Raw genomic sequence first — 27,604 nt, forward strand, 5'->3', positions numbered from 1 at the left:
GTGCGCCTGTGTCATAAGTAAAGGGCCGGCTGGCTTGACCGTTAAAGGGTGCTGTAACCCCCAAAGTACACTCCAGTCCAAACCAAAAAAAAAAATATTTTCTGTGTTTGTGAATTGTGTGCGCAGTAGCCGCACGTGCATCAACAAAGTAGTGCCAAGCGTGCGCCTGTGTCATAAGTAAAGGGCCGGCTGGCTTGACCGATAAAGGGTGCTGTAACCCCCAAAGTACACTCCAGTCCAAACCAAAAAAAAAATTATTTTCTGTGTTTGTGAATTGTGTGCACAGTAGCCGCACGTGCATCAACAAAGTAGTGCCAAGCGTGCGCCTGTGTCATAAGTAAAGGGCCGGCTGGCTTGACCGTTAAAGGGTGCTGTAACCCCCAAAGTACACTCCAGTCCAAACCAAAAAAAATAATATTTTCTGTGTTTGTGAATTGTGTGCGCAGTAGCCGCACGTGCATCAACAAAGTAGTGCCAAGCGTGCGCCTCTGTCATAAGTAAAGGGCCGGCTGGCTTGACCATTAAAGGGTGCTGTAACCCCCAAAGTACACTCCAGTCCAAACCAAAAAAATATATATTTTCTTTGTTTGTGAATTGTGTGCGCAGTAGCCGCACGTGCATCAACAAAGTAGTGCCAAGCGTGCGCCTGTGTCATAAGTAAAGGTCCGGCTGGCTTGACCGATAAAGGGTGCTGTAACCCCCAAAGTACACTCCAGTCCAAACCAAAAAAAAAATAATTTTCTGTGTTTGTGAATTGTGTGCGTTGTAGCCGCACGTGCATCAACAAAGTAGTGCCAAGCGTGCGCCTGTGTCATAAGTAAAGGGCCGGCTGGCTTGACCGTTAAAGGGTGCTGTAACCCCCAAAGTACACTCCAGTCCAAACCAAAAAAATATATATTTTCTTTGTTTGTGAATTGTGTGCGCAGTAGCCGCACGTGCATCAACAAAGTAGTGCCAAGCGTGCGCCTGTGTCATAAGTAAAGGGCCGGCTGGCTTGACCGTTAAACGGTGCTGTAACCCCCAAAGTACACTCCAGTCCAAACCAAAAAAAAATTATTTTCTGTGTTTGTGAATTGTGTGCGCAGTAGCCGCACGTGCATCAACAAAGTAGTGCCAAGCGTGCGCCTGTGTCATAAGTAAAGGGCCGGCTGGCTTGACCGTTAAAGGGTGCTGTAACCCCCAATGTACACTCCAGTCCAAACCAAAAAAAAAAATATTTTCTGTGTTTGTAAATTGTGTGCGCAGTAGCCGCACGTGCATCAACAAAGTAGTGCCAAGCGTGCGCCTGTGTCATAAGTAAAGGGCCGGCTGGCTTGACCGATAAAGGGTGCTGTAACCCCCAAAGTACACTCCAGTCCAAACCAAAAAAAAAATTATTTTCTGTGTTTGTGAATTGAGTGCACAGTAGCCGCACGTGCATCAACAAAGTAGTGCCAAGCGTGCGCCTGTGTCATAAGTAAAGGGCCGGCTGGCTTGACCGTTAAAGGGTGCTGTAACCCCCAAAGTACACTCCAGTCCAAACCAAAAAAAAAATTATTTTATGTGTTTGTGAATTGTGTGCGCAGTAGCCGCACGTGCATAAACAAAGTAGTGCCAAGCGTGCGCCTGTGTCATAAGTAAAGGGCCGGCTGGCTTGACCGTTAAAGGGTGCTGTAACCCCCAAAGTACACTCCAGTCCAAACCAAAAAAAAAAATATTTTCTGTGTTTGTGAATTGTGTGCGCAGTAGCCGCACATGCATCAACAAAGTAGTGCCAAGCGTGCGCCTGTGTCATAAGTAAAGGGCCGGCTGGCTTGACCGATAAAGGGTGCTGTAACCCCCAAAGTACACTCCAGTCCAAACCAAAATAAAAATTATTTTCTGTGTTTGTGAATTGTGTGCACAGTAGCCGCACGTGCATCAACAAAGTAGTGCCAAGTGTGCGCCTGTGTCATAAGTAAAGGGCCGGCTGGCTTGACCGTTAAAGGGTGCTGTAACCCCCAAAGTACACTCCAGTCCAAACCAAAAAAAAAATATTTTCTGTGTTTGTGAATTGTGTGCGCAGTAGCCGCACGTGCATCAACAAAGTAGTGCCAAGCGTGCGCCTGTGTTATAAGTAAAGGGCCGGCTGGCTTGACCGTTAAAGGGTGCTGTAACCCCCAAAGTACACTCCAGTCCAAACCAAAAAAAAAAATATTTTCTGTGTTTGTGAATTGTGTGCGCAGTAGCCGCACGTGCATCAACAAAGTAGTGCCAAGCGTGCGCCTGTGTCATAAGTAAAGGGCCGGCTGGCTTGACCGATAAAGGGTGCTGTAACCCCCAAAGTACACTCCAGTCCAAACCAAAAAAAAAATTATTTTCTGTGTTTGTGAATTGTGTGCACAGTAGTCGCACGTGCATCAACAAAGTAGTGCCAAGCGTGCGCCTGTGTCAAGTAAAGGGCCGGCTGGCTTGACCGTTAAAGGGTGCTGTAACCCCCAAACTACACTCCAGTCCAAACCAAAAAAAAAAATATTTTCTGTGTTTGTGAATTGTGTGCGCAGTAGCCGCACGTGCATCAACAAAGTAGTGCCAAGCGTGCGCCTGTGTCATAAGTAAAGGGCCGGCTGGCTTGACCGTTAAAGGGTGCTGTAACCCCCAAAGTACACTCCAGTCCAAACCAAAAAAAAAATAATTTTCTGTGTTTGTGAATTGTGTGCGCAGTAGCCGCACGTGCATCAACAAAGTAGTGCCAAGCGTGCGCCTGTGTCATAAGTAAAGGGCCGGCTGGCTTGACCGTTAAAGGGTGCTGTAACCCCCAAAGTACACTCCAGTCCAAACCAAAAAAATATATATTTTCTGTGTTTGTGAATTGTGTGCGCAGTAGCCGCACGTGCATCAACAAAGTAGTGCCAAGCGTGCGCCTGTGTCATAAGTAAAGGGCAGGCTGGCTTGACCGTTAAAGGGTGCTGTAACCCCCAAAGTACACTCCAGTCCAAACCAAAAAAAAAATTATTTTCTGTGTTTGTGAATTGTGTGCGCAGTAGCCGCACGTGCATCAACAAAGTAGTGCCAAGCGTGCGCCTGTGTCATAAGTAAAGGGCCGGCTGGCTTGACCGTTAAAGGGTGCTGTAACCCCCAAAGTACACTCCAGTCCAAACCAAAAAAAAAATATTTTCTGTGTTTGTGAATTGTGTGCGCAGAAGCCACACGTGCATCAACAAAGTAGTGCCAAGCGTGCGCCTGTGTCATAAGTAAAGGGCCGGCTGGCTTGACCGTTAAAGGGTGCTGTAACCCCCAAAGTACACTCCAGTCCAAACCAAAAAAATATATATTTTCTTGTTTGTGAATTGTGTGCGCAGTAGCCGCACATGCATCAACAAAGTAGTGCCAAGCGTGCGCCTGTGTCATAAGTAAAGGGCCGGCTGGCTTGACCGTTAAAGGGTGCTGTAACCCCCAAAGTACACTCCAGTCCAAACCAAAAAAAAATTATTTTCTGTGTTTGTGAATTGTGTGCGCAGTAGCCGCACGTGCATCAACAAACTAGTGCCAAGCGTGCGCCTGTGTCATAAGTGAAGGGCCGGCTGGCTTGACTGTTAAAGGGTTCTGTAACTCCCAAAGTACACTCCAGTCCAAACCAAAAAAAAAATTATTTTCTGTGTTTGTGAATTGTGTGCGCAGTAGCCGCACGTGCATCAACAAAGTAGTGCCAAGCGTGCGCCTGTGTCATAAGTAAAGGGCCGGCTGGCTTGACCATTAAAGGGTGCTGTAACCCCCAAAGTACACTCCAGTCCAAACCAAAAAAAAATGTATTTTCTGTGTTTGTGAATTGTGTGCGCATTAGCCGCACGTGCATCAACAAAGTAGTGCCAAGCGTGCGCCTGTGTCATAAGTAAAGGGCCGGCTGGCTTGACCGTTAAAGGGTGCTGTAACCCCCAAAGTACACTCCAGTCCAAACCAAAAAAAAAAATATTTTCTATGTTTGTGAATTGTGTGCGCAGTAGCCGCACGTGCATCAACAAAGTAGTGCCAAGCGTGCGCCTGTGTCATAAGTAAAGGGCAGGCTGGCTTGACCGTTAAAGGGTGCTGTAACCCCCAAAGTACACTCCAGTCCAAACCAAAAAAAAAATTATTTTCTGTGTTTGTGAATTGTGTGCGCAGTAGCCGCACGTGCATCAACAAAGTAGTGCCAAGCGTGCGCCTGTGTCATAAGTAAAGGGCCGGCTGGCTTGACCATTAAAGGGTGCTGTAACCCCCAAAGTACACTCCAGTCCAAACCAAAAAAATATATATTTTCTATGTTTGTGAATTGTGTGCGTAGAAGCCACACGTGCATCAACAAAGTAGTGCCAAGCGTGCGCCTGTGTCATAAGTAAAGGGCCGGCTGGCTTGACCGTTAAAGGGTGCTGTAACCCCCAAAGTACACTCCAGTCCAAACCAAAAAAATAATAATTTTCTGTGTTTGTGAATTGTGTGCGCAGTAGCCGCACGTGCATCAACAAAGTAGTGCCAAGCGTGCGCCTGTGTCATAAGTAAAGGGCCGGCTGGCTTGACCGTTAAAGGGTGCTGTAACCCCCAAAGTACACTCCAGTCCAAACCAAAAAAATATATATTTTCTTTGTTTGTGAATTGTGTGCGCAGTAGCCGCACGTGCATCAACAAAGTAGTGCCAAGCGTGCGCCTGTGTCATAAGTAAAGGGCCGGCTGGCTTGACCGTTAAAGGGTGCTGTAACCCCCAAAGTATACTCCAGTCCAAACCAAAAAAAAATTATTTTCTGTGTTTGTGAATTGTGTGCGCAGTAGCCGCACGTGCATCAACAAATTAGTGCCAAGCGTGCGCCTGTGTCATAAGTAAAGGGCCGGCTGGCTTGACCGTTAAAGGGTGCTGTAACCCCCAAAGTACACTCCAGTCCAAACCAAAAAAAAAAATATTTTCTGTGTTTGTGAATTGTGTGCGCAGTAGCCGCACGTGCATCAACAAAGTAGTGCCAAGCGTGCGCCTGTGTCATAAGTAAAGGGCCAGCTGGCTTGACCGATAAAGGGTGCTGTAACCCCCAAAGTACACTCCAGTCCAAACTAAAAAAAAAATTATTTTCTGTGTTTGTGAATTGAGTGCACAGTAGCCACACGTGCATCAACAAAGTAGTGCCAAGCGTGCGCCTGTCTCATAAGTAATGGGCCGGCTGGCTTGACCGTTAAAGGGTGCTGTAACCCCCAAAGTACACTCCAGTCCAAACCAAAAAAATTATAATTTTCTGTGTTTGTGAATTGTGTGCGCAGTAGCCGCACGTGCATCAACAAAGTAGTGCCAAGCGTGCGCCTGTGTCATAAGTAAAGGGCCGGCTGGCTCGACCGTTAAAGGGTGCTGTAACCCCCAAAGTACACTCCAGTCCAAACCAAAAAAATATATATTTTCTTTGTTTGTGAATTGTGTGCGCAGTAGCCGCACGTGCATCAACAAAGTAGTGCCAAGCGTGCGCCTGTGTCATAAGTAAAGGGCCGGCTGGCTTGACCGTTAAAGGGTGCTGTAACCCCCAAAGTACACTCCAGTCCAAACCAAAAAAAAATTATTTTATGTGTTTGTGAATTGTGTGCGCAGTAGCCGCACGTGCATCAACAAAGTAGTGCCAAGCGTGCGCCTGTGTCATAAGTAAAGGGCCGGCTGGCTTGACCGTTAAAGGGTGCTGTAACCCCCAAAGTACACTCCAGTCCAAACCAAAAAAAAAAATATTTTCTGTGTTTGTGAATTGTGTGCGCAGTAGCCGCACGTGCATCAACAAAGTAGTGCCAAGCGTGCGCCTGTGTCATAAGTAAAGGGCCGGCTGGCTTGACCGATAAAGGGTGCTGTAACCCCCAAAGTACACTCCAGTCCAAACTAAAAAAAAAATTATTTTCTGTGTTTGTGAATTGAGTGCACAGTAGCCGCACGTGCATCAACAAACTAGTGCCAAGCGTACGCCTGTCTCATAAGTAATGGGCCGGCTGGCTTGACCGTTAAAGGGTGCTGTAACCCCCAAAGTACACTCCAGTCCAAACCAAAAAAAAAATTATTTTCTGTGTTTGTGAATTGTGTGCGCAGTAGCCGCACGTGCATCAACAAAGTAGTGCCAAGCGTGCGCCTGTGTCATAAGTAAAGGGCCGGCTGGCTTGACCGTTAAAGGGTGCTGTAACCCCCAAAGTACACTCCAGTCCAAACCATAAAAAAAAATATTTTCTGTGTTTGTGAATTGTGTGCGCAGTAGCCGCACGTGCATCAACAAAGTAGTGCCAAGCGTGCGCCTGTGTCATAAGTGAAGGGCCGGCTGGCTTGACTGTTAAAGGGTGCTGTAACTCCCAAAGTACACTCCAGTCCAAACCAAAAAAAAAATTATTTTCTGTGTTTGTGAATTGTGTGCGCAGTAGCCGCACGTGCATCAACAAAGTAGTGCCAAGCGTGCGCCTGTGTCATAAGTAAAGGGCCCGCTGGCTTGACCGTTAAAGGGTGCTGTAACCCCCAAAGTACACTCCAGTCCAAACCAAAAAAAAATTTATTTTCTGTGTTTGTGAATTGTGTGCGCAGTAGCCGCACGTGCATCAACAAAGTAGTGCCAAGCGTGCGCCTGTGTCATAAGTAAAGGGCCGGCTGGCTTGACCGTTAAAGGGTGCTGTAACCCCCAAAGTACACTCCAGTCCAAACCAAAAAAATATATATTTTCTGTGTTTGTGAATTGTGTGCGCAGTAGCCGCACGTGCATCAACAAAGTAGTGCCAAGCGTGCGCCTGTGTCATAAGTAAAGGGCCGGCTGGCTTGACCGTTAAAGGGTGCTGTAACCCCCAAAGTACACTCCAGTCCAAACCAAAAAAAAAATAATTTTCTGTGTTTGTGAATTGTGTGCGCAGTAGCCGCACGTGCATCAACAAAGTAGTGCCAAGCGTGCGCCTGTGACATAAGTAAAGGGCCGGCTGGCTTGACCGTTAAAGGGTGCTGTAACCCCCAAAGTACTCTCCAGTCCAAACCAAAAAAAAATGTATTTTCTGTGTTTGTGAATTGTGTGCGCAGTAGCCGCACGTGCATCAACAAAGTAGTGCCAAGCGTGCGCCTGTGTCATAAGTAAAGGGCCGGCTGGCTTGACCATTAAAGGGTGCTGTAACCCCCAAAGTACACTCCAGTCCAAACCAAAAAAAAAAATATTTTCTGTGTTTGTGAATTGTGTGCACAGTAGCCGCACGTGCATCAACAAAGTAGTGCCAAGCATGCGCCTGTATCATAAGTAAAGGGCCCGCTGGCTTGACCGTTAAAGGGTGCTGTAACCCCCAAAGTACACTCCAGTCCAAACCAAAAAAATATATATTTTCTGTGTTTGTGAATTGTGTGCGCAGTAGCCGCACGTGCATCAACAAAGTAGTGCCAAGCGTGCGCCTGTGTCATAAGTAAAGGGCCGGCTGGCTTGACCGTTAAAGAGTGCTGTAACCCCCAAAGTACACTCCAGTCCAAACCAAAAAAAATATATATTTTCTGTGTTTGTGAATTGTGTGCGCAGTAGCCGCACGTGCATCAACAAAGTAGTGCCAAGCGTGCGCCTGTGTCATAAGTAAAGGGCCGGCTGGCTTGACCGTTAAAGGGTGCTGTAACCCCCAAAGTACACTCCAGTCCAAACCAAAAAAATATATATTTTCTGTGTTTGTGAATTGTGTGCGCAGTAGCCGCACGTGCATCAACAAAGTAGTGCCAAGCGTGCGCCTGTGTCATAAGTAAAGGGCCGGCTGGCTTGACCGTTAAAGGGTGCTGTAACCCCCAAAGTACACTCCAGTCCAAACCAAAAAAAAAATAATTTTCTGTGTTTGTGAATTGTGTGCGCAGTAGCCGCACGTGCATCAACAAAGTAGTGCCAAGCGTGCGCCTGTGACATAAGTAAAGGGCCGGCTGGCTTGACCGTTAAAGGGTGCTGTAACCCCCAAAGTACTCTCCAGTCCAAACCAAAAAAAATGTATTTTCTGTGTTTGTGAATTGTGTGCGCAGTAGCCGCACGTGCATCAACAAAGTAGTGCCAAGCGTGCGCCTGTGTCATAAGTAAAGGGCCGGCTGGCTTGACCATTAAAGGGTGCTGTAACCCCCAAAGTACACTCCAGTCCAAACCAAAAAAAAAAATATTTTCTGTGTTTGTGAATTGTGTGCACAGTAGCCGCACGTGCATCAACAATGTAGTGCCAAGCATGCGCCTGTATCATAAGTAAAGGGCCCGCTGGCTTGACCGTTAAAGGGTGCTGTAACCCCCAAAGTACACTCCAGTCCAAACCAAAAAAAAAATTATTTTCTGTGTTTGTGAATTGTGTGCGCAGTAGCCGCACGTGCATCTACAAAGTAGTGCCAAGCGTGCGCCTGTGTCATAAGTAAAGGGCCGGATGGCTTGACCGTTAAAGGGTGCTGTAACCCCCAAAGTACACTCCAGTCCAAACCAAAAAAAAAATTATTTTCTGTGTTTGTGAATTGTGTGCGCAGTAGCCGCACGTGCATCAACAAAGTAGTGCCAAGCGTGCGCCTGTGTCATAAGTAAAGGGCCGGCTGGCTTGACCGTTAAAGGGTGCTGTAACCCCCAAAGTACACTCCAGTCCAAACCAAAAAAAAAATTATTTTCTGTGTTTGTGAATTGTGTGCGCAGTAGCCGCACGTGCATCAACAAAGTAGTGCCAAGCGTGCGCCTGTGTCATAAGTGAAGGTCCGGCTGGCTTGACCGTTAAAGGGTGCTGTAAGCCCCAAAGTACACTCCAGTCCAAACCAAAAAAAAAAATATTTTCTGTGTTTGTGAATTGTGTGCGCAGTAGCCGCACGTGCATCAACAAAGTAGTGCCAAGCGTGCGCCTGTGTCATAAGTAAAGGGCCGGCTGGCTTGACCATTAAAGGGTGCTGTAACCCCCAAAGTACACTCCAGTCCAAACCAAATAAAAAATTATTTTCTGTGTTTGTGAATTGTGTGCGCAGTAGCCGCACGTGCATCAACAAAGTAGTGCCAAGCGTGCGCCTGTGTCATAAGTAAAGGGCCGGCTGGCTTGACCATTAAAGGGTGCTGTAACCCCCAAAGTACACTCCAGTCCAAACCAAAAAAAAAAATATTTTCTGTGTTTGTGAATTGTGTGCACAGTAGCCGCACGTGCATCAACAAAGTAGTGCCAAGCATGCGCCTGTATCATAAGTAAAGGGCCAACTGGCTTGACCGTTAAAGGGTGCTGTAACCCCCAAAGTACACTCCTGTCCAAACTAAAAAAAAAATTATTTTCTGTGTTTGTGAATTGTGTGCGCAGTAGCCGCACGTGCATCTACAAAGTAGTGCCAAGCGTGCGCCTGTGTCATAAGTAAAGGGCCGAATGGCTTGACCGTTAAAGGGTGCTGTAACCCCCAAAGTACACTCCAGTCCAAACCAAAAAAAATATTATTTTCTGTGTTTGTGAATTGTGTGCGCAGTAGCCGCACGTGCATCAACAAAGTAGTGCCAAGCGTGCGCCTGTGTCATAAGTAAAGGGCCGGCTGGCTTGACCGTTAAAGGGTGCTGTAACCCCCAAAGTACACTCCAGTCCAAACCAAAAATAAATTTATTTTCTGTGTTTGTGAATTGTGTGCGCAGTAGCCGCACGTGCATCAACAAAGTAGTGCCAAGCGTGCGCCTGTGTCATAAGTAAAGGTCCGGCTGGCTTGACCGTTAAAGGGTGCTGTAACCCCCAAAGTACACTCCAGTCCAAACCAAAAAAAAAAATATTTTCTGTGTTTGTGAATTGTGTGCGCAGTAGCCGCACGTGCATCAACAAAGTAGTGCCAAGCGTGCGCCTGTGTCATAAGTAAAGGGCCGGCTGGCTTGACCGTTAAAGGGTGCTGTAACTCCCAAAGTACACTCCAGTCGAAACAAAAAAAAAAAATATTTTCTGTGTTTGTGAATTGTGTGCGCAGTAGCCGCACGTGCATCAACAAAGTAGTGCCAAGCGTGCGCCTGTGTCATAAGTAAAGGGCCGGCTGGCTTGACCGTTAAAGGGTGCTGTAACTCCCAAAGTACACTCCAGTCCAAACCAAAAAAAAAATTATTTTCTGTGTTTGTGAATTGTGTGCGCAGTAGCCGCACGTGCATCAGCAAAGTAGTGCCAAGCGTGCGCCTGTGTCATAAGTAAAGGGCCCGCTGGCTTGACCGTTAAAGGGTGCTGTAACCCCCAAAGTACACTCCAGTCCAAACCAAAAAAAAAAATATTTTCTGTGTTTGTGAATTGTGTGCGCAGTAGCCGCACGTGCATCAACAAAGTAGTGCCAAGCGTGCGCCTGTGTCATAAGTAAAGGGCCGGCTGGCTTGACCGTTAAAGAGTGCTGTAACCCCCAAAGTACACTCCAGTCCAAACCAAAAAAAATATATATTTTCTGTGTTTGTGAATTGTGTGCGCAGTAGCCGCACGTGCATCAACAAAGTAGTGCCAAGCGTGCGTCTGTGTCATAAGTAAAGGGCCGGCTGGCTTGACCGTTAAAGGGTGCTGTAACCCCCAAAGTACACTCCAGTCCAAACCAAAAAAAAAATATATTTTCTGTGTTTGTGAATTGTGTGCGCAGTAGCCGCACGTGCATCAACAAAGTAGTGCCAAGCGTGCGTCTGTGTCATAAGTAAAGGGCCGGCTGGCTTGACCGTTAAAGGGTGCTGTAACCCCCAAAGTACACTCCAGTCCAAACCAAAAAAATATATATTTTCTTTGTTTCTGAATTGTGTGCGCAGTAGCCGAACGTGCATCAACAAAGTAGTGCCAAGCGTGCGCCTGTGTCATAAGTAAAGGGCCGGCTGGCTTGACCGTTAAAGGGTGCTGTAACCCCCAAAGTACACTCCAGTCCAAACCAAAAAAAATTTTATTTTCTGTGTTTGTGAATTGTGTGCGCAGTAGCCGCACGTGCATCAACAAAGTAGTGCCAAGCGTGCGCCTGTGTCATAAGTAAAGGGCCGGCTGGCTTGACCGTTAAAGGGTGCTGTAACCCCCAAAGTACACTCCACTCCAAACCAAAAAAAAAATTATTTTCTGTGTTTGTGAATTGTGTGCGCAGTAGCCGCACGTGCATCAACAAAGTAGTGCCAAGCGTGCGCCTGTGTCATAAGTAAAGGGCCGGCTGGCTTGACCGTTAAAGGGTGCTGTAACCCCCAAAGTACACTCCAGTCCAAACCAAAAAAAAATTATTTTCTTTTGTGAATTGTGTGCGCAGTAGCCGCACGTGCATCAACAAAGTAGTGGCAAGCGTGCGCCTGTGTCATAAGTAAAGGGCCGGCTGGATTGACCGTTAAAGGGTGCTGTAACCCCCAAAGTACACTCCAGTCCAAACCAAAAAAATATATATTTTCTGTGTTTGTGAATTGTGTGCGCAGTAGCTGCACGTGCATCAACAAAGTAGTGCCAAGCGTGCGCCTGTGTCATAAGTAAAGGGCCGGCTGGCTTGACCATTAAAGGGTGCTGTATTCCCCAAAGTACACTCCAGTCCAAACCAAAAAAAAAATTATTTTCTGTGTTTGTGAATTGTGTGCGCAGTAGCCGCACGTGCATCAACAAAGTAGTGCCAAGCGTGCGCCTGTGTCATAAGTAAAGGGCCGGCTGGCTTGACTGTTAAAGGTTGCTGTAACCCCCAAAGTACACTCCAGTCCAAACCAAAAAAAAAATTATTTTCTGTGTTTGTGAATTGTGTGCGCAGTAGCCGCACGTGCATCAACAAAGTAGTGCCAAGCGTGCGCCTGTGTCATAAGTAAAGGGCCGGCTGGCTTGACCGTTAAAGGGTGCTGTAACCCCCAAAGTACACTCCAGTCCAAACCAAAAAAATATATATTTTCTGTGTTTGTGAATTGTGTGCGCAGTAGCTGCACGTGCATCAACAAAGTAGTGCCAAGCGTGCGCCTGTGTCATAAGTAAAGGTCCGGCTGGCTTGACCGTTAAAGGGTGCTGTAACCCCCAAAGTACACTCCAGTCCAAACCAAAAAAATATATATTTTCTGTGTTTGTGAATTGTGTGCGCAGTAGCCGCACGTGCATCAACAAAGTAGTGCCAAGCGTGCGCCTGTGTCATAAGTAAAGGGCCGGCTGGCTTGACCGTTAAAGGGTGCTGTAAACCCCAAAGTACACTCCAGTCCAAACCAAAAAAAAAAATATTTTCTGTGTTTGTGAATTGTGTGCGCAGTAGCCGCACGTGCATCAACAAAGGAGCAGCGCCAAGCGTGCGCCTGTGTCCCATAAGTAAAGAGCCGTCTGGCTCATTTCTTAAAGGCTGGTGTAACCCACAAAGTGCACTACTCTCCAGCAAAAATAAAGAAATATTTTCTGTGTTTAGCCGCACGTATATATCAAATCGATATAACATAAATGGAGGACCAAACTTTCTCCGATAAAAATAAAATAGAGAAAGATCAAGAACCACTTCCTCCTAGTGCTGAAGCTGCTGCCACTATTCATGACATAGACGATAGAATGCCATCAACGTCGTCTGCCAAGGCCGATGCCCAATGTCATAATAGAGGGCACATACAATCCCAAATGACAAGGGGCCTGATTCAGACCCACTCGCGAGCGGCTGTCCGCTCGCAAGTGGGTCGATGTTATGCACTGAGCATGCGCACGAAGGAGGGAGCTCCGTCGTGCGCATGCACCAGACGCGACGAGCGAAGGAAAGTCCTTCGCTCGTTGTGTCCGATCAAAGGGGGCGTGCTGTCAATGTTGATTGACAGCACGCCCCCTTTGGTGGGCGTGCCGGGGGCGTGCCTCCCGTCAGAAGCCGGCCCACTGACATCACTAGTGATGTCATTGGGAGTGATTTTGGCTCTGATAGAGCCAAAATCACTCCGGAGCTTGCGGTTGAAAACCTCAACCGCAGGCTCCGGCTCGCAATTTCGATGGTCGCGATGGTCTCGACCATCGCGGCCATCACAAAGCACGCTCGTGTAGCCTGTGGGTGGTGACCCACAGCTATACGAGCGTCCAGGAGGACGCTCCATGAAAATGGAGCCCGGCCCTCATTCAGAGCGTGCGCTCTGCTCAGAGCGTACGGCTCTGAATGAGGGCCAAAGTTCAGGAAAATGACCTTGAAAAAAACATTTAAATCAGCTGAAGAGAAACGTAAACTTGCCAATATGCCATTTACGACACGGAGTGGCAAGGAACGGCTAAGGTCGATCCCTAGTATGTTCATGACTAGTGGTTCAGCTTCACATGACGATGGAAGCCCTCCTCCCACTAAAAAAATCAAAAGAGTTAAGCTGGCAAAAGCACAGCGAAGAACTGTGCTTTCTAAGAAGATATCACAAATCCCCAAGAAGAGTCCAAGTGTGGTGGAGGTTGCGATGCCTGACCTTCCCAGTACTGGACTGGAAGAGGTGGCTCTTTCCACCATTTGCATGCCCACTGCAAGTGCTGAAAGGAGCACCCACAATCCACTTGCTGATATGCAAATTGAAGATGTCACTGTTGTGCTGGCGCTGAGGAGGAAGTTGGCGAGGAGGATTCTGATGGTGATGTGGTTTGTTTAAATCAGGCTCCGGGGGAGACAGTTGTTGTCCGTGGGATGAAAAAGTCCATCACGGTCATGCCTGGGCAGAAGACCAAACATTCCACCTCTTTGGTCTGGCAATATTTCTATCCAAATCCGGACAACAACTGTCTTGCCATATGTACCTTATGTAAAGGTGGAATAAGTAGGGGTAGGGACGTTAACCACCTAGGAACATCCTCCCTTATACGGCACCTGCAGCGCGTTCATAATAAGTTACTGTCAAGTTCAGAAACTTTGGCTAAGACCATAAGCAGTCCAGGGACACCTAAATCCCGTTGTCCTGTTGTATCCAAGCGCCTGCAAACCACACCGTCAACTCCCTCCTCGTCAATTTCCTCCTTAGTCAGGATCGGAAGTAGTCCTGCAGGCCATGTCACTGGCATGACTGACTCTCCTATCCCGGATTCCTCCGGAGGATCCAGCATTGCTACGCCTCCTGCTGCTGCTGTTGCTGCTGCTGGGAGTCGTTCATCATCCCAGAGAGGAAGTAGGAACACCACTACTTTTACTAAACAATTGACTTTAACTATAACTGAGGCCTTGACTGCTATGTTGGTGTTAGACGTGCGTCCGGTATCCGCCATTAGTGCAGTGGGATTTAGACAATTGCTGGAGGTAGTGTGTCCCCGGTTCCAAATCCCGTCTAGATTCCACTTCACTAGGCAGTCGATACCGAGACTGTACAGAAACGTCAGAAAAAGTGTCCTCAGTGTCCTGAAAAATGCCGTTGTACCCAATGTCCACTTAACCAAGGACATGTGGACAAGTGGAACAGGGCAGACTAAGGACTATATGACTGTGACAGCCCACTGGGTAGATGTATCACCTTACGCAGCAACAGCAGCAGCGTCACCAGTCGCAGCATCTCAGAAACGCCAGCTCGTTCCAAGGCAGGCTACGCTGTGTATCACCGGTTTCAGTAAGAGGCACACCACCGACAACCTCTTAGAGAAACTGAGGGAAATCATCGCCCAGTGGCTTACCCCACTTAGACTCTCCTGGGGATTTGTGATATCTGACAACGCCACCAATATTGTTCGGGCATTACATCTGGGCAAATTCCAGCACGTCCCATGTTTTGCTCACACAATAAACTTGGTGGTGCAGAATTTTCTGAAAAGCGACAGGGGCGTGCAGGAGACGCGACTGCGTGCCGAAGACTGGAGCGCCAGCAAACACTCTTGAACCTGCCCCGCCATCACCTGAAGCAAGAGGTTGTGACGCGGTGGAACTCAACCCTCTATATGCTTCAGAGGATGGAGGAGCAGCAAAAGGCCATTCAAGCCTATACATCCACCTATGACATAGGCAAAGGAGGGGGTATGCACCTGACTCAAGCGCAGTGGAGAATGATTTCCGTGTTGTGCAAGGTTCTCCAGCCCTTCGAACTTGCCACACGTGAAGTCAGTTCAGACACTGCCAGCTTGAGTCAGGTCATTCCCCTCATCAGGCTTTTGCAGAAGCAGCTGGACAAAGTGAAGGAGGAGCTAAGACGGAGCGATTCCGCTTGGCATGTGGGACTTGTGGATGAAGCCCTTCATTCGCTTTGCCAGGATTCCAGGGTGGTCAATCTGTTGAAATCAGACCACTACATTTTGGCCACCGTGCTCGATCCTAGGTTTAAAGCCTATGTGGTGTCTCTCTTTCCGGCCGACACAAGCCTGCAGAGGTGCAAAGACATGCTGGTGAACACACTGTCAGCTGAAGCGGAACGTGACACGTCAACAGCTCCTTCTTCATTTTCTCCCGCAACTGGGGCTGCCAGGAAAAAACTTAGGTATCCTAAGCAACCCGCTGGCGGTGATGCAGGGCAGGCAGGACCAAGTTTGGACATCTGGTCCGGACTGAAGGACCTGGCAACAATTTCTGACATGTCTACTGTCACTGCATATGATACTGTCACCATTGACAGAATGGTGGAGGATTACATCGGTGACAGCATCCAAGTAGGCATGTCAGACAGTCCATACCTGTACTGGCAGGAAAAAGAGGCAATTTGGAGGCCCCTGTACAAACTGGCTCTATTTTACCTGAGTTGCCCCCCCTCCAGTGTGTACTCCGAAAGAGTGTTTAGTGCAGCCGGGAACCTTGTCAGCGAAAGGCGTAGGAGGTTGCTTCCACAGAATGTGGAGAAGATGATGTTCATCATAATGAATTATCAGCTCTTCCAGGGAGACCAGCCTCCAGAACGTACAGAGGGACCTGTGGTGGTGGATTCAAGTGGGGACGAGTTAATACTTTGTGAGGATGAGGATGTACACACTGAAGAGGGTGAGGAATCGGTGGATGAGGAGGATGAGGATGACATCTTGCCTCCGTAGAGCCAGTTTGTGCAGGGACACATTAATTGCCAGCTTGTTTTGTGGGGGCCCAAACGAACCAACCATTTCAGCAACAGTTGTGTGGCAGACCCTGGCGCTGAAATGATTGGTTTGTTAAAGTGTGCATGTCCTGTTTATACAACATAAGGGTGGGTGGGAGGGCCCAAGGACAATTCCATCTTGCACCTCTTTTTTTTCTTTGCACTATGTACAGTTTGGAGCCTAGTTTTTCAAACTGCCATCCTGTTTGCCACTGCAGTATCACGCCTAGATGGGTCACGTGTTTGTGCCGCCCACTCGTGTCGCTTAGCATAGTCATCCAGCTACCTCGGTGCAACCTTTTGGACATAAAAACACTATTGTGAGGTGTGAGGTGTTCAGAATAGACTGGAAATGAGTGGAAATTAAGGTTATTGAGGTTAATAATAGCATAGGGGCAGAAAAACCTACAAATTCTGTGATTTTAGCTGTTTTTATGCTTTTTTTAAAAAAAATACAGATCCAAAACACAAAACCCAGAACCCAAAACACGGAAGGGTGGTTTTGGCAAAACCAATCCAGATCCAAAACACGAAGAAAGATCCAGATCCAAAACCAAAACACAAAACACGAAAAGTGGCCGGTGCACACCCCTAGTTCCCGCAAACAAACTCTGAAAACTTTCAGTTTTCAGAGTTTGATGAATATTAAGTGGCCCTATCGTGCTCCTAATAACGAATGGCCTGTTACTTAAAACACGCAGAACCTAGTGTTCCCGCTTGTGTAACAGGCCCAGTGATAACTGATAATGAATAGGCCCCAAAGTCCTCCACAAGTGCTTTGTGTGGTAATACTAAAGCCTTCTTCTAATTGCAGGGCCATAACTAGGGGTGTGCGAGCAGTGTGACCGCACAGAGCACCGCCACTCACCTACAGCTCCTGCATCTGGCTGGCAGGGTGCCTGTAACGGCACCCTGCTGCCAGAATCTCTGCAGCAGTGCCGCCTGGAGCTTCCTTAGTCACAATGCTGCCCTTACAGCAGCTCAGGATGCTCCAGGCATTGCTGTAATCACTTGCTCTCTGTGTCGGGTGAAGCCCACGCCCCTCCACATGACGTCATGCGGAGCGAGAGTGGCCTCCATAGCACTGTCTAATTGTATTAGAAGGTCACTGATAAGGGATGCATGCAAAGTCTCTTGTTGCTTCAGCCAAGCTGCCATTATTATGCAAGCACCTATCTCTTAAGTATGTTATTGACTTAAGTAAACTTGACACAGATATAAACCTTGTACAATTGTTATCCTGGCAGCTAGACTAGCCGTCACTTCTTATTGATTTCCAGTTGTTTTTTTACAAGCTTATGCCATGCTACATGGATACAGTACAAAAACTGAGTGACTTAAATATGATGTATGATTTCTTCTTTCAGGATGTCCTTAATATATAAGCTAATATGTTTCATTTGAAGGCTGCTTTAATTAAGAATCAAAGGTGTTTGTGCATCGATTGATCAGAAAACATTTCAGAAAAAGCATCATGAACGGTTTTATTCTTAAAAATAACTGCAATAACAATGCAAATCTGGACACGTTAAGCATTCATCACTGAATTGTATTTATATTTTTGTGCTGCCTTATAAATATACAAAAATAATACTTTTGTTCTCAAGACAGAAAAGCACCATTGTTCCAAAATATTGGTGGTTTATGTAAGAATTGCTGTTTTTTATGACTCTATAATTTATTTATATATTTAAATTTTTTTCATCCTGATTACTGACCTCTGAAATGTACCCAGGGTTGCCGACATGCAGAGATTCTGGCATTGTGAAGCAGGGGGTGGGGCCAAAATGACGCGCTTAAACGTGAAACGTATCACAACCACCCCAGCACTGTGGGGGTTTCTCTTGTTACTGCGGGGAGGGGGGGGGGGAGGTGGGGGTCGGTGGCCGCTGGGAAGATTGCCTGCCTTTCCCGGGTGGCCGGGAGCGGAAAGCAGGTATGTGTTACCTACTATACGCCACCTCACAGTGGCGTATGGTAACAGCATCAAATTCCGAAAATACATCATTTACGGAATTTGATGAATAGTCTAATTTCCATATCCCCATACTATTGTATGGGGACTGTGGAAATTAACGCAGGGGGACTTAGCAAGGAGATATCAGTAACATCTCCTGTGTTAAGTATCTTCATGTATACTAAAATAATGTTAATTAAGGAAAATGTCCTTAAAAACGTTATTTTAGTGTTGATGAATAGGCCCCAGTGTTAGTTACTGGGTGTCATTTTCGCAAAAACAAATATTTTTAGGAGTTTAGTAAATAGAGCTACATCATTGTTCTCATTCATGGGAATGGCTGTGTTCTATCGGTACTTAATTAGCGTAGGCAATAACAATGATCTCTCCTGCATTACAGCTTTGCCATGATGCTAAGGGTTATATTAACTAAAGTGCGGGTTTCTAGAAGTGGAGATGTTGCCCATAGCAACCAATCAGATTCTCGCTATTATCTTCCCAAAGGAGCTAGATAAATGTTATGTAGAATCTGATTGGTTGCTATGGGCAACTTCTCCACTTCTAAAAACCCGCACTTTAGTAAATATACACCTAAAAGTTCAGCAGATCAAGCTGCAAAAGAAAAAAATTGATAATACCAGAATGATAAATAGGTCGATAATCTGATAAATCAAATATTAGAGATGTACGGTTTGGTTTTCCTGAAATACGAACATACCCGAACTTAGAGGGTTCTGAGTCGAATTGAGTCCCAGTTTGGAATCACTTTGGGGTTCCCAGTCGAACAGTGAGCCTGATTCAGACCTGCTTGCGAGCACATGGTGCTTGCAAGCGGGTCAATGGTGTGGTACTGTGCACGCGCGACGCGTGCCACGCGCATGTGCAAGCCCCGGAGCGAGAGAGAAATTCTCTCGCTCCGGGACTCACTACAAAAGGGGCGGCTGTCGATGTAGATCGACAGCTCTCCCCGTTTTGTAGGCGGGGCGTGGTGGTGGTGGGGGTGGCTACACAAATGGAGGCGTTTGAGGGAGGCACCACTGACATCACCAGTGATGTCAGTGGAGAGCTTCCTGCCCTGTTAGAGCAGGAAGCTCTCTGGGGCTTGCGACAGAGGAGACCCTACCACAAGGGTCTCGTCGCAAGTTGCGATGGTCATGACCATCACCTGGCAACCCGCAAAAGCTGTGGGTGGTCACCCACAGCTTAGCGAGCGGCCAGGAGGCCGCAACTAAAAAAAAAAAAGAAACGCCCTCATTCAGAGCGAGCGCTCTTCAAGAGCGTCAGGCTCTGAATCAGGCCCAGAGTCAGTACGAAACTCTGATTTGTAAACTGAACTCGGGTTTTGGATTGAATATAAGAAGGTCCAAATTGCATGAATTTAGATATTTTATCGATTTTTTTTTTTTCTTATAAATTTTTATCGATTTTTTTATTCGATTTTTTTTAAGGAATCCAAAACTGAACCAAAACCGAATCCAAAGCTAGGACACGATGATGAATTAGAGCCAAAACCAAAACACAGGGGTCCACGCGCATCTCTAATTTATTCATAAATTTTACAGCATTCTCTTCTCCCAATTATAAAATGAATAGCAACCCGCCCCAGCTTTGCACGGGAGCAATTTAATCAAGCATCTCATAACAACCTATGCTATGTAGACAAAATAGAGAAAGAAATGGGAGCGCTGACAGTGGCTGCTGATTTAAAAATTTTTTAATCATTTTATTGCATATAATACAATCCCAAAAAATATTTAAAATATCAAAAATGAAGAATACAGATAGATTTAATTAGGCTGCTAGTGCCATACTATTAAAGCACGGAACCGGTTCCACCATAAAATATTAATTAATATCAATATATAAATTCCTCCAAAGACTAATGTAAAGTATCTTTTTAAAACACACACATATTGGAAAATCAATCCGGACATTCTGAGAGGGATATAACGGAGCACCAACGAGTCTAGAGCCATCCTCTGATGAAACCGCCGTGTCATTGAGCGGAGAAACGCGTCAAGGGACTCGTGGAACGCAGGTGGTACGCACACCGGAAGCCGGAAGTTCACCACGGTAGTGATGGAGCGGTCACCAGCCAGCGTGCAGCAGCGTGTAGCAGCTTGTTTATACAGCCTATTGGTTCACCGTGAGCGATTACAAGTGCCAGGATTCAGGAGTAGAGGTCCCTCTGCCTGAGGACACAAGCGTCTCCGGACCACATGGTGCACAAAGTGGTAAAACTTTTGGCTGATACTGTTCTAAACTTGTGAGCAGGCGATCATTGCACGAGTATCCTCCCCCTGGGATTGGGGTAGAGGTTAACTGCCACAATATACTGTGTTTTTCTACCTAAATGGTTGGATGGCAATGTACTTATTATAGGAATTACCTAATTTCTACTGCAACATTAACGCTGCAATACTAACACTCTAATCTGCGCTGAATAAGCTGTGCTGTTTTTTCCACACTCATTAACCCTTTACTAATCGGGTAAAAGTGGATATAAATACTAACAGCAATTAACCTATGCTGGCAGGCTGTGACTAATGACTTTGATTTACGCTCCGTTCTATTCCAATATGTGTGTGTTTTAAAAAGATACTTTGCATTAGTCTTTGGAGGAATTTATATATTGATATTAATTAATATTTGATGGTGGAACCGGTTCCGTCATTTAATAGTATGGCACTAGCAGCCTAATTAATTAAATCCATCTGTATTCTTCATTTTTGATGTTTTAAATAATTTTTGGGATTGTATTATATGCAATAAAATTATTCAAAATGTTTGAAATCAGCAGCCACTGTCAGCGCTCCCATTTCTTTCTCTATTTTGTCTTTATTGCAATCAGGTGGATTTCCAGATCCACTGTGTGGGGGCAGCAGGAGTGGTATCTATTTTAGCATAATTGGTGATTCACATTGGTAGCGCCCACTTTTTTCTCTTTTTTTCTTAGACCTATGCTATGTAACCACAGTCCCCTGCTTCTAATCACAACCCCCTGCTTTTCACTCCTGCTCCCTGCATCTCTCCAGTGTCACAGTGCAGCTGGCTGGGGCCCGGCCATTGGGATTTGCTGGGAAGGACAGGAGGTTCATGGATTAAATATTTGTTTTGCAGCTACCGTAAGCATTTTCAGCAGCATGTCCCCGAGGCTGGGGCACCTCAGCATATTTCCACAGCTTCCATGTACACCCTTCCCCAACTGCCAAACAAGGCAATGAGAAATTAACTCTCTTTGCACAATGTACCCTGTATTTTCTGGGCTTCCTGTTGAGTTTCCTCGCCCTGGTGCTCCTGTTCGAGAACAGCGCTGACGTCCATGGGAGGTGCATCCTGTTCACTGAGGACATGTCGCTGAGCGGGAACATTACACTGGAAAGGGAGCACTTCATGGTGGAGGAGTGTTGGCCAGAGGCCGCCTTCCGGTTTAGCGTTGGGATGGACATTGGAATCCAGTGGTTACTAACCATTAGTGTTTTTGTTCTGATGGTAATGTTTTTACCATTTGATGGTGAGGATCTGATGTTTGCTACCATCAAATGGAATTAATTTGAATGTGTGCCGATGTTTTTTTTTTATTCCTGATAGCTATGCCTCCTGTCTGCCTAAGATGTGACCCTGCTCAGTCCCTGACTCTCTCCCTTCTCTAGGATGTTGCCAAGCAACAGGGCACAATACTATCTCTGATTGTCTCTTGCTGTTTGAGCACTGTAACCAGCTCCTATATAGCAGCTTGGTGCAAGTTATTTTTTCTGTGACTTTGCTTCACTAAAATTGTCACTGCATGGCTCCATTTTGTCATTGATGAATAGTTCATACACCTAGATACTGTATAGAATAGTGAAAAACCCATCAAAATCCGTCCAGTGGTTGAAGAGATTAACCCAAACGAACAGGCAGACCCCTAAACCGGGGGGTGGGGGGAGGGGAGAGAGAGAGGGAGAGAGAATATAGGAATGTGACTGAAAGTAACTAAAAGTGTAAACAAATAAACATGGTTGTTTTCTATTTGATGGTATGCAGCAGTGTTTCAGTAATGACCTGGGCACAGTTAACCATACCTGCCTACTCTCCTGGAATGGCTGGGAGGCTCCTGAAAATCGGGTGGCACTCCCAGAAAAGTAGGCAAGTCTCCCCACCCTCCTCCTCCACCCCACCGCGGTCCCCCTCCACCCACTCGAAACAGCCCTGCTTCCTTAAAGAGCAAAAGTGGGCAGTCCAGGGGGGCTTGATGACATGATTCGTGGTGAATCACATCAACGTAGCCCAGCCCCACCGCAATGCACTTCCTGTTTTCTTGGCACTATATAGCAGGGGCTATGACATGATGGTGCCGTTACAACCCCTTCACCACCCACCTTCCAGGATGCCATGCCCCCTCTGCCGACCTGGAGGAGGGGGCACCAAGTTGGTAAGTATGCAGTTAACTAATAATCGCAGCCACTTTTTGTTTCTTCCATTTGCATTTTATACAGACAACACATGTACAGAACAGCTCACATGGTCACCAACAAGAAGGCAAAGCACCAGCTTGTATTAAGTGTAGCACAATTTAATGAGAATGCATTTGGCATTAGAACAGATATACAGTAATGCAGTTTATGCCCAGTGCTGAAAGATTAATGCAATAACAATTCTGCTGAGTATTAAATCAAATTCGACGTGAGTTACAATCAATACAGACAAACAAATAAATACCACTTGTATGCCAGAATGTGATATACGACAGCAATATATCCAAACCCTGCTGAGTAAACAGCCAGCTGACTAATAATATATGTATTATTTATTATATATTTGTTTTTAACTGCTGATGTATTACACAGCAATGTACATTGAGGGGATTAGGACACAAACAATTACCACAGTGACGTGTACAGATGGCCTTGCCCAAATCTAATTGGAAACTGTATTTTAACTTATTATAATTAAAAAAAAAAAAAAATCATTGCCTGCTGTTTGCCTAACAGAGTCTTTTTGGAGAGTGGTACTAGGAGAAAACACAGGCAGAACATACCAACTCCACATACATAGGCCCTGATTGGGAATCAGACTCATGATCCTCTTTGCAGTGTTGCTGAGGGGAACATTTTCCTGGAGGGGTGTGGCCTTGCCGCTTGTATTTGGCCACACTCCCCTGTTCTCGGATGAGTTCTAGTCAGCCCTGATCCCAGCACTGCAAGCCAGCAATGATGACCACTCTGCCACTGTGATAGTATGCAAGGCAGTTCCCTGTCAGTCAGACATAGGGGTCTATTCATGAAGTAGTGAAAAGTCATGTTTAACTGAAAACAGGGCTTTTCTCTGCTTCGTTATATTCATGAAGTGTTGTTCATTACTTTGTTCTGATGTGTACCCATAGTCATACATGCCTACTAAGGATTCTGCCTTTGAACCTCTATATACCCCTGCCTATACCTTCTAATATCCTTCCTATAAACCTCTAAGGATGACGCTAATTTGCGTACGCATTCATCCAGTAAATAAAGACACCAGACTTAAAACATGTGGTTCCAAAGCACAAAGTATTATTCAAGTAAAAGTACAGCAGTTACACGCTATGATCCGCATATAATCTTAGCGCAAAGAGATTATACAGACCCATGTACAATTATACATACACAGCGCTCTCTGGTCCAGATGTTAGGCATCAGCAAGAAACCCCTCGTCAATCAGCATTCAGCACAAAGACTAGGAACCCAGGGTCAGAGCACATATTTATACCCCCCAGAAATAAACACAATAGAGAAGTTTGTTGCTAATACCATTGGTCCCAACGTAGAGGGCATATGTTACAAGGCATTTAACAGGTTGATTCAAATAGACACAACCCAGCCTCTAACAACTGGGGGTCTCTGGTTTCCTGCCCCATACAACATCCTAACAGTTGTTCATATAATGTAAATTTTGTTGCTTGAAGTCTTTGCGGTCCATAAGTTGAGAATGCATGATGCGATCTCCACACCGATGGTACCGGAATACTGTTGAAAGAGTACGCATCAGTACAATACCAATCACGGCTTACTTATCATGTATAAAACCTTAGTTACCAAATAATCTTTATTTCACAGCATTTATGCTAAATGAACAAACTTAAATCTTATACTTTAAAGCTTATTAAACCTTTTATGTGAATATGTAATGTGTAAGAATGCGGGGTGTGATGTAAAGACGCTAGTTATCTTGGGGCAGATGCGTGCGCATGAAGCTAATAAACAGCGTTTTCATACAGGATCTTATGCATTCGCTAATATGCAATTAGTTACCAGCGCAATTGTGCGTATTAATGTGTGTATGAGAAATGGTGCACTTAAATCTCACTTAAACTAAGTGAACACCTAGCAGTGTGGAATGCTGAGCCTTATAGTTCCACACGCCCCCCTCTCTCAGCAGCCCCCACCCTTCCCAGGCTCAAAAGTACAGTCCTTTGTTCTCCCAGGTTCTTGTGTAAATGCAAATTAGCACAGCTACAAGACCCAAACCTCAGATAACACTCTTGGCTTTGAAGGTATTTTATTGCAGGAAGTCTACTAATGTAAGGTGCTACAAACGACCCTCTTGCTGTATTCGAGCAGGGCTACCTGGAGTGAGAGCAGACATTATGTCCAGGAAGCTTGTCTACACAGGCTAGTTGTCACGTGGCCATTTGCTCTGTTTAGCTAATGCAATCCAATTTTGACATACTATACAGCCATTTCTGAAATATATCCTTTAGGGGAATTATAATAATATACACTTTATCCAGAGCACCCAAACTACGTAAAGTCATGAAAGGGCTTTTGATGAATCGCCGTAACTTATGGCGATGGTCACAGATGCAATCGCATGATGCTAATAGTAATATCGCCACATGTACTAAAGTGTGAGTTTATCTAAAATGGCGCTTAGACGGCCATTCGCAAAAAATGGCGTCTTGCGATCTCATTTCCAAGTTGGCGTCTTGCGGCCAGTCGCAAGATGGTGTCGCTGTGATTCAATTTTAAACTGATCTTGTCTCAGCTAATAATCCAGCTACTACACTACTCTCCCGGTTTTTGCGGGAGGCTCCCGATTCCGCATCCCCGGAAGGGTAGGCACTTCTCCCGCATTCTGCCCACTTGCTAGGTGCACTTGCCCTTTGCTAAGTGCAGATTCGCCATCAGTGTATGGCCTCCAGTGTGAGCCATTAAGCATATCAAGTATGCGATCAGTTGTGTGACACACCCTCTATGGTAAATAGCCACTGAAGCTGTGCGTCGCAAACGCAACTGCGACACTGGGGGTACACATAGTGTAACTATGAGATTTTAGAGATTTTCTTGCATGCGCAGTAGCATAAAAATCAATCAGCTCCGTGAACAGTGGCATTGCGCACTGGTTGGAATCAAACCTCAAAAGAGAAGTAAGAGGTGATTTAGACATTACTGTGTTTCCAGCTATAAAAATGCTAACGATTACACTAACCACATTTTTCCTTGCAGACTCGTTAACGTACAGATGGCCATCGACCCCAGATGGTTATCAAATATTCTGCAGTTTTCTTTTAGCTGTTTTTCTTCAGTTTATAAAGCTCTCCTGACAACACCCTAAGGTGAATCAGTTGTCTAAAACAGTGCTTCTTAAGCTGGGTACCCACTGAGATGATGTCAGCACGATATGTCGTTTCTGGCCGAATTGGAACGACATATCTGCCACATCGCTCGGTGGGCCTGATTCACTCGCACAATGTTTTTGCATAGGCAGTACTATCGCACAGCAATGCATTAGCACGCCCAGTATTTCTTAGAGAGCGACACCCACCAGCCTGTATTAAGACGCCCACTTGTGCATGTCATGTCCAGGAAGTGTATGCAACCATCATCGGGTAACATCGGATGTGATCTCAGCGCTTGAGGTTGACCATACCCTGCCGCAAGCAGTGCGAGCACTTCATTGTAAAAACAAGTCAGGTGATGTGTACTATGATGCTGTCTTTTAGTTATGCACACCTCTAGAACGTTGTTGAGATGCTCAGGCACGCTGCGTTTGCACCTTCACTCCCCCATTTATAATGGCCAGCCCTTGTTACCACCTACAAACGGCTTCCCCTGTCACTGACTCTGCTGGGCTGTCTATGCGCAGTGAGCGAGTGCATTGTGAACTTTCGCTAAGGTATGCACATGCACACTGTGATGCATGCGCACAATGCATACACACTGCAAACCATCGATAGCAGCGAGAGTATGCAGCTTAGCGAGCGGGTCTGAATGAGCTCCTGTGTGTACGGCCAATATGCGCGCTCCCGCTGCTGCTTTTGACATCGTCCGGTTGGCCGTGCTGTTTTTGACATCGTCCGGTCGGCTGTGCTGCACATACAACCGGACGATATTGCAAGCGGCCCCGTTGCAGCTAATGAAGGACGGAAAGAGGTATCATTTGTTGTTCATTACCTTGTTCTGATGTGTACACATGATCCTATATATCGGCCTGCCGGGCCGACATATCGGCTGGGTCACGGGCGTTTTAAGAGAGATGGGTGCCTGTGGGTAGACTCAGTGCGGGCCCACTCCTCTCTGTACTGGTGCCACAGCAGCCGGCGGGTGCAATAGATTCTGGCTTAGTGCCAGAATCTACTGCGCATGCGTAGGTCTCCTTGAAAATGGCGCCTGCGCCGTTTTCCCGGGGACAGCAGTACTGCACATACGTGAGACATTGGGGAAATCAGTCTGTACCCCACTAAAAGCCTAACTGACATATGAAATCAATATAGAAGTGTATTAGTGGACCTAATAAAAGTATTAGGGTTCTTAAATTGTGGCAAATGGCTGTTACTGTATATACATATTTGCTTAAGTGTTGAAAAATTATAAAAAGCAATATTTTGTGGAGAAAATAATTGCTGTAGTTAGATTGGGGGTACATTAAAATGGGTGCTAGTATAATTTTGTGTCTATAAAGTGCATTTTAAAAAAAAAAAATACACCTGCTGCAGCCACCTGTAATCCTAAAAACACCTGCCTCATCCATACAGCCCCCCAGAATACCTGACCCAGTACTTTGAATCTATTTTCCACTACTTCTATTTTTTCACCCCAAAATTGTCATTTCATTATTGGCCAATTTAAGCTAATTAAAAAAAGTGTCCATGGGGTTCTGGACCAAGTCCCCACATTTTTTGCCAAAAATAGGGATTTTGCACAGTTTACACCTGCTCTGAGATGATGATGAAAACTTTTCGCCAGTTTTTGTCTATGGAATTTTTGCACATGCGAAAGCTTTGGCAATAGAATTGCACCATACTCAGTTTTGTGCAAAAAGTTTGCACCTGCGAACGCTTTTCGTGGCTAATTGAATCTGCCCCTGAGTTTGAGAAGCAATTGTCTACAGCAGGACAGCAACATTTCCTCATGGCAAAACCAGTACTTCTGAAAATGTAGTCTGCCAATTCACATTACTAAGATATGGGACACTACCCGAAAAATTGGGAGTCTCCCGTACCTCCCAGGAGAGTAGGATTGTATGTGCAATAGTGGAATTCAAAGTTATTCTGCTAGTTTTAGAAGGGGAATTCAATTCACCAGCATCAATGCGATATGCTGTTCCGGAATGGCACATTACACACGCCAGCATGGGAAGTTTTCCCTTGCACCCCATAGAATTGCGTGGGAAAACTGGCGGTGCCAGCACTAGTGTAACTGGCCGATATGTACTCAGCCGGCACATCAGGGCCATCTCTTCCATTGGGCTTGTTGGGCAGTTGCCCAAGAGCCCAAAGCTTGTAGGGGCCCATCAACCCGCCCCCCTGCAGCAGCGGCCAGTTGGTAAATTTGTGATATTTTTATAA

At 46.0% G+C, this 27,604-nt stretch overlaps 1 protein-coding gene across 4 annotated transcripts in view; it reads left to right on the top strand.

Annotated features, from left to right (window-relative positions):
* The window catches only part of SGSM2 (small G protein signaling modulator 2), a 483,760-nt gene that overhangs the window by 273,180 nt on the left and 182,976 nt on the right, over window positions 1–27,604 (top strand). The gene's annotated exons all lie outside the window — the stretch shown is intronic.

Source organism: Taudactylus pleione, unplaced genomic scaffold, assembly GCF_031769625.1.
Source record: "Taudactylus pleione unplaced genomic scaffold, aTauple2 ptg000485l, whole genome shotgun sequence".
NCBI lineage: Eukaryota > Metazoa > Chordata > Amphibia > Anura > Myobatrachidae > Taudactylus > Taudactylus pleione.